Below are 8043 nucleotides of genomic sequence, written 5' to 3'. Positions count from 1 at the left end.
GAGGCCAAGAGCCTGGAAACTGCTCTCTGGGGCTCTGTCCCCACAGGGGTATTCCCAAGTTTGGTCTTGGATGTGTTAATTTTTAAATATAAAGGTGACATCCAAATCCAGTAGGCAGTAGCAATGAGAATTTGTAGTGGGACATTTAATAAAACAGTGACGGTGGCAAGCATTTCCTGAGACACCGTTGAGGGCCCATATAGGGTGTGTAGCAGGATAGAAAATTAGTAGCCACTTTGCCCAAGAAGAGGACTGAAGGAGAAATGGTGACACAGAGGCTCCGAGGCCCTTCTGGACTGGTGTGGAGGACTGCATTATCCAAGTGACAGTGGCACAATTTGAGCAGGTAGCTCCAGTGTCTCCCATGTTTTTTTTCCATCTGTAGATTCTGAGGTTCAGGTTGTGAGGCAAAGGTAAATCACTTAATATTTCTAAGCGTCTTGTTTTTATCGGTATAGTCATGTAGACTAGTAATACAAATAAGAGCTAGTAATTACTGAATATTTTTCTGTGTGCCACGCCCTGTACTCAATACTTTACAAGCATTATCTCATTTAACCTTCACAGTAACTCTGGGAAACAGATGTCATTTTACTGACAAATAGAACAGATTTAGAGAGGTCAAGTAACTTGTCCCGGATCACAAGTGGTTAAAGGACAGACACCAGGATTGAAATCCAGACAGTCTGACTCTAGAGCCTGCTAAATTGTTCTGCTTCCGGCCCTCTCACCGTGGGATAAAAATGCCCCCTCACATGTGTATTACATTACAGAGCACTCTTGAGAAGCAGTGGCATGTTGAATTCAGGATGCCTTATGGCAGTAGCACCTGGCCAACCTCAAATGGGGGGTGGGTAAATGGTGCCCCTCTTCCTCCCCCCATGGAATTAGGGTGTCCATATCCTAATCTCTGGAACCTGTGACTGTTACATTAGAGTGCAAAAGAGATTGTGCAGATGCGATTAAGTTGGAGGTCTTGAGATGGGAAAGTTGTCCTGGATTATCCAACTGGGGCCGATGTACCCACAAGGATTCTTCTAAGAGAGGGAGTAATATGAAGATGGAAGTAGAGAGAGACTGAGATTTGAAGATGCTATGCCTTTAGGTATGAAGATGGAAGAAAGGTCCACGAGCCAAGAAATGTGAGAAAAATAGCTCTAGAAGCTGGAATGGCAAGGAAACAGATTCTCCCCTAGAGCTTCCAGAAGAAAGCAGCCCGCTGGCACCTTGACTTAGCCCAGTGAAACCAGTTTTGGATATCTGGCCTCCAGAACTATAAGAGAATAAATCTGTGTTGCCTATGAACTGTAAAGTGTGTGGTAATTTTTTATAGCAGCAATAGGAAACTAACATAAATGGGGTAGTGTGGCAGGCATGGAAGCTTCTGGATAAGGACTGAGAGAGCTCTAGAGTTGGTGAGGTGATGAAAGTCCCTGGACATCTTCAAGGGTAGGACAGTCCGTGAGAAATTGCTAAGAAGTGGCCTCAAGCTGAGGTGGCTGTAACTTCTAACACAGCTCATAGAAGGCTGAACTTATATTTAGTAGGTCAGGACCTGATTCTCCACTACTTAAAGGTGTGCTGAATCAAAGCGACTTTTGCTACTCTGACCAGGCTTTCCTCCATGTTGAGAACCGACACACTTCCACCAGGTGAGATTGGGTCCCAGATTTTGGGGGTCCAGGAATAGCACCTTGGCTCAGCACCTAGCACAGTGACTTATACAGAACAAGCCTCCAGGAAAGTTTGTCCCTCATTATCTCCTGGATAGTGTGGCTCAGAAACAAGAAACACATACTTATCCACCCACATATATACATATCTCAGAACTGAGACAAATGCTTCCTCACTCTAGATTTCTAAATCAAGTCCTGGAAAAAAAATTATACTCAAAAGATTAAAGAAATTAGACATGGCGAGTGGCTCTGATTCTAAGGAAATTCACACCATTTTTCACAGCTATCCAGACTCATAAGCATTCTGCCCACAGAAGTAAAAAGTGTCAACATTACCAAAAACAAGTTATCACCAGACCTGATTTATCACTGGCTCAGGGGTAACTGCAAATGTATATTATAATAATTTAATTTTAATCAATCATTGTGTAACTAACTGAAATACCAATGCCCTACCATTTTTGAACAGGACAATCTAAATTTCCTAAAGTTGGCCCCTGTAAAGGCAGCCTTCCAAAAAATTTGGAGTATTGCTTAATTTGGTCCCAAGGAAAGAATTATTCACAGAACGACATTATAGCATTTCCAAGCACTAAGGGCATTCAGAGAGCTTCAAATACTATTGGTTTGAGTGACACTGAGTCAGAACGGAATGGGTTCTGGCCCATAGTCATCGAAATTTACAAATGAGAAACCAGATACAATGTCATTTTTCATTAACTTTTTTCCCTGATTATTAAAAACAGTGCATGTCATTGTAGGAAAATTTAGGAATGCAGAAAAGTATACAACAAGAAAATACAAATCACTCATTATAGAGCCACCTGGATATAGAACTATTAGCATCTTATAGCATTTTAAAATGTATTTTATTTCCAAAAATATCTAGTGTATATACTAATGTATATGTGCTTTCTTTTCACAAAATTCAGATCACACTGAAAAAATACAACCTGAATTTTTATTACATCACAAACATTCTCACGAGTCACTAAATATTCTTGAAAAATCTGAGTTTACTGGCTGCATCATACAGATTTACCATACTTTATTAACAAGTCTACATTATTGGATATTTAGATTGTTTTTCCAAGATTCAATACAGCCTTGTACTTAAATGCTTGTGAAAACTTGTAATTATTTCACTAGCTAAATTCTTAGAATTACAAGGTTAGAGGTTAATTTTAAAGGTTCCGTTACAGAAGGCTTATAACAGTTTACATCCCACAAAACTTATACCCGTTCTGAGTATTATCATGTTTAAATTAAAAACTAGGACTCAAGAACAAACAAAAAGATTCCAATAGTTATTACCATGCACATATAAAGCCATAGGTGACCCACCTTTCTTGAATAGACAACTGAAAATTTGGCCATGGAATTTTTGGTAGAGTTTGACATTCACAGGCAGATTTATAAAAAGCATTGTTGTACTTCCTGCTTCATTGTTCTGGGGTGTGTGTGTGTGTGTGTGTGTGTGTGTGTGTGTACACTCAGCATCTATAATTTTTATAATCAGGAAGACAAATCCTCAGTTATAAACATGAGGATATGCCTTTAACTCAATAGTCCTACAGATTAAGGCTTGCTGGATTAGTATATCTATTTACACACATCATTCAGAATAAAATATAATAGAACACAATAAGAATATTTGCTTTTCTACGTGTCTAGTGGGATCCAATGAAAAACTTTTGTGTGTTTATGGCTTTTTGTTTGTTTAGTTTGCCAAAAGATTTTTTAAAAGAAAGAAAACAATGTACCAGCATAATTATCAGGCACTTAGATAGTGCTGCTTGTTTTCCTTTGCTTGAAATGGGGGAGAAAACAATTTTTTTCTACTAAAAATGTGTTAAAAACCCAAAACCTTCTTTTGACCCTGCACACTCCCCTATCTCTATGCATCCAGACTTTTGAGAGTGGTCTACACCTGCTGCAAGCCTTTGCTTCTTCAACCTCTGCTTCAGTTCATGGTTGCAACACAGCTCTGTCCCAACCACTCTACTAAAATATGGTTTGCAAGAGTGATCAATGACCTTCTGTCCCTTATTGTCCTTATTTTAGTGGACCTTTTGCTGAATGTAATGCTGGAGACTGATTCTTCCTTTCTGAAATTCTCAACCTTTGGCTTTGGTGACACCATACTTTCCTGATGCCTCTTAAACTTTTCTAACCATTTCTTCTTGGTCACCTTTAGAAGTTCGTCTTCCATTGCCCACATCATTAATCTTAATGTCTCTGTTGTTGGTAAAGAAAGAAAGAGTGGCCGTTCTTTTTCTGAGTGTTTGAATCTTCTTATCCACAGAATAAAAACCAAACTACTCCATCTTTATCTCCTAGTACTCTCTTCTCTCCCTTTACAATGAACAGCTTTAAGTCCCTCCCTCATCGTACTGTTTCTGGAATCAGTGCTTTTGCTAAGAAGCCATCGCTATGTGGAATGCCCTTATCTGCCTCCTGTACTCCCTTCTTCTGGCTAACTCTATCTCATCATTTGAGACTCAGAATGCACATCCCCTACGAAAGCTCTACTGACCCCCACCTCCCCAGCCAAGATTAGGCGAAGCATTCCTTTTTCTGTGTTCCCTCTGAATTCCAAGTTTTCCTCTATCATTGCACGTTGTTTTGTTTTGTTTTGTTTTATGTATCTGCTAGGTTGTCAACTACTTGAAAGTAAAAACCATGTCTTATTCAACTTTGATTCAATTCCCATGACAATCTTAGTGCAATGTTGGGACCAAGCAGCCATGGGAAGTCCACGTGGAAGATACTCATCACCCTTGGCTGACAGCCTTAGCGAGCTGCAGCCAACATTCAGTACCAACTTGCCAGCCATGGGAATGAACAATCTTGAAAGTGGGTCCTCCATCCTCCAGGAGCAGTTGAGCCACCCAGATGACACCAAATGGAACAGAGAGATGAGCTATGCCTACCAAGTCCTGACCAAATTGCGAAATCATAAGCAAATAAATAACTGTTATTGCTTTAAGCTCCAGATTTTTAGGATGGTTTGTAATGTGCCATTAGACAAAATCAGTGTTGACTAAAGTCAGTCCTTGTGACTTTTCCTCCTTTGTTAATTTCATTGCTTTCTTTCACTTAATTTCTTTATACTTGGATATTCCCTTGTTGAATTTTTGATATATAGCTTACCTTAGTGATTAGTTAGGATGATTTCTTGACATTGAAAAATGCTGTGGAAAAATACACATATTTGATGTATGTAGCATTCCTAGTTTTCAGCAATTCAATAATCATTTTTCATCAGGAAAATACATTTTTCATAAAACTTGTCCAAAAAAAAAATATACCAGGTTGCTTTTGGTGCAATAAGAAGGAATTTATTAGAGAGAAATATAAAGGCATGTGAAAGCTCATGTGCCTCTGAACATATCTTATTCATGTCAGGTGGAGATTGACTGTGTTTTCTAAGTCCGTGAATGGACTTCTTTATAAAAGGTAATCTCCCTAATGCATCCAGCCATGACAACTAGGATTGCCAACCATCTTATTTCTGTCTTTTTGAAGCACTTCAGCATACAGAGCTCTAAGAGCTGATAAGATATTCCATGCTGTAAGACACTACTAGGATAAAAACTTCCTTCTAATCAGAATTGCTTTTAAATTTCTGACTGTAAAAAAAAAAGAAACACAAATCCTAGGCAATACTAAATTCAACATCAGGTCAGGTCTGAATGCTAATAATTCATTGTAATTATTTGAATATATTTAGTACATCATTTGACAACTTTCACATGCTTGATATTTTAGAGAACGATAAGCTTTAAACTAAGCATCCTTTCATCTTTTGCCTTAAACCCAACGTACAGTTGGACGTCTGTAGGTCTACTCTTCACTTTTAGGAGGAAGGAGATTCTTTCGAATCAGCTCTATTCACATGTTGGCAGTAAGCCATCTTCCTGAGTCTGCATTTTATAGCCTATTAATATAAATATCCCCACCCCCATTATTGTTTTCCCTTTCTAGGAGAGACGTAGAATTTCGCTTTTGAGTGAGAATCTCCCCTCAAAGTTGGAAATTGACATTATTATGTATTTGGCCATGTTATTCATTCAGCCAGTCACTTGCTATGTTTCAGGCATTGTTCTGAGAATGTTTAGATTTGGTCATGAACCGAAGAGACAAGACCTGTTCTCATGGACCTTACATTTTGGCGGGTGGGGAGGCAATTCAGTCAATAAAAAAAGAGTGAACAAGGTAATTTTAGGTATTGCTATGAAAATACATAACCCAGTAATGTGCTAGAGAGTGTCTGGGGGGCTACTGTAGATTTGGTGCCCAGGTTAGTCTCTCTGAGCGGGGGCCTATAAAGGTAAGCTACTCCTCTCCTGGTCTGTCAAGGAGGGATTGAGAAAACAAGTAGACCATCCCTACGTAATATTTGCTTAAAAGGTCTTCTTCAGTGGCAGTAGAGATGGGAAATAATCTCAGCAAGATTCTTTTGATGTGAACTGATTTTTTTTTTTTCCTCATTTCTTCTGGTTGGAGCCGGAGAGGAGATATCAGAGCCCTGGATTTCAGGAAGCAGGCAGCTGCCACAACAAATGATCACAAACTGGGATACTCTCTCACAGTTCTAGAGGCTAGAAGTCCACAGTGAAGGTGCTGGCAGGGCCATGGGCCCTCCGCGCTAGGGAAGGATCCTGCTTTGCCTCTTCATAGCTCCTGGTGGTTGCCAGCAGTCCTTGGTGTTCCTTCACTTGTGGAGCCTAATTTCAATCTGTGCCTCAGTCTGCACATGGCCTGCTTCCCTGTATTTCTTCTGTTCTTCTGTGTCCAAATTTCCTTCTATTTATAAAGACACCCATCATTGGATTTAGGAACTACCCTAATCCAATATGACTTCATCTTAACTTGATTACATCTGCAAAAACTCTATTCCAAATAATGTCATATTCATAGGTTCTGGGTAGACATAAATTTTTTTGGGGGGACACAACAAATCTGTAAGACATTGATGTTCCTATGACTTCCCCAAAATAACTTTTTTTTTTAAGTTGGAAAACAAATTTTTATTGTTTAGAAATATATAAAAAATTCCCCACAAAAGATGCTATTCTCTCATTTCCCTGTTTTCTTCTTCTTGTTCAATGCCCCTGATATAAAGGACATTATTACACCTTATTAAAACTTCATCCAGATGTCCAGACAATGCTCCATCTATGTATTCTTCTGTGTTCGCAAGCTGCATGTTCATATGGCTATCTACAGATAGCAGGTAGCCTTTGTACTCCATTCCCCACTTAAGTTTCATCATTACTGGCTTTCCTGTTAATCCACTAAGGAAAGGTTTGGGATTGAGGGGCAAACTCATCATGACTATGGGCAAATGCTGCAGGTTAAAAGCCTCCAACCCTGCTGTCATCTGTCCCTCGTGACTGGAGCAGCTAGAGCAGGGCCAGAATCGCTGTGCTCCAAGAGAAATGGCCACCAAAAAGCCCAAAATAACTTTTTTGATTGGTATGCTTCATTTGGAAATAACCCCATAATAGTATCATATATCAAACACTTGATAACTCAGCATAAAAACCCAAATCAATTACTCAATGTCCCTCTCCTTAACTTCTATTTAAATCTTATACCATGGCCCAAATACACACTGTCTGGGGCAAAGTAAACATTCATTCACTCACATTTACTGAGCAATTACTATGAACCAGGTACTGGGTTAGGCACTGGCTAAATGTCAGTTTCCTTTTCTTTCCTAAATAAGTATTGCATATTTGCTTGCTAGTCATAGCAATGAATTTAGCATAAAAGAAATAAAATTCTGATGACTGATCTTATAATTTCACCAAAGAAAGAATCACTTTAGTTCAAAATTTCAGAAAAGTCACGCTATCTCAAGATCTTATAAGAACTCACCTCCAACTCTTCTTTAATTTTGAGTTTCCCTTCAGGCATAATTCCTATTGTATAATGTTCTTGTCTTCTTTCCTTCCTCACCTTTTCCTCTAATCTCTCATCAAAGAGAGTCACTTACTATTAAGTTTGGTCAACCACACATCATTTGTTATGTTTACCAAATAAAAGTCAGATGAGTAATTTACATCTATCTTATAAGAGCTTTTGGAATGAATGTTTAGGCCATCGCTTGTGAACATACCTGATATAACTTGACTCACTTTTCTTTTGCAATTATGGACACCATAATATTTTGGAGAAGAGAGCAGAGTGTGGTAAAAGACTATGGGGTTTGGTATCAGGTTTGGCTTTGAGTCCCTACTCTTCCATTTGCTGCTTGAGTGAACGTAGGCAAGTTACTTAATTTTTTTTTTTTCAGCTGGAAACCATAGCTACGTTTTTAGACTATAGGGAGAACAGTCTTTGAACATTGGCAGACACT

The 8043-nt window shown here is 38.9% G+C and overlaps 1 pseudogene; it reads right to left on the bottom strand.

Moving 5' to 3' along the window:
• Positions 1-6750: 6750 nt before the first annotated feature.
• Positions 6751-7021, bottom strand: LOC109449652 (small nuclear ribonucleoprotein F pseudogene; annotated as a pseudogene).
• Positions 7022-8043: the final 1022 nt, after the last annotated feature.

Source organism: Rhinolophus sinicus, chromosome 1 (assembly GCF_057876585.1).
Source record: "Rhinolophus sinicus isolate RSI-liver-muscle chromosome 1, RSI-T2T, whole genome shotgun sequence".
Lineage (NCBI taxonomy): Eukaryota > Metazoa > Chordata > Mammalia > Chiroptera > Rhinolophidae > Rhinolophus > Rhinolophus sinicus.
Note: the sequence above shows the minus strand (reverse complement) of the source record. Positions and strands in the feature narration are given on the sequence as shown.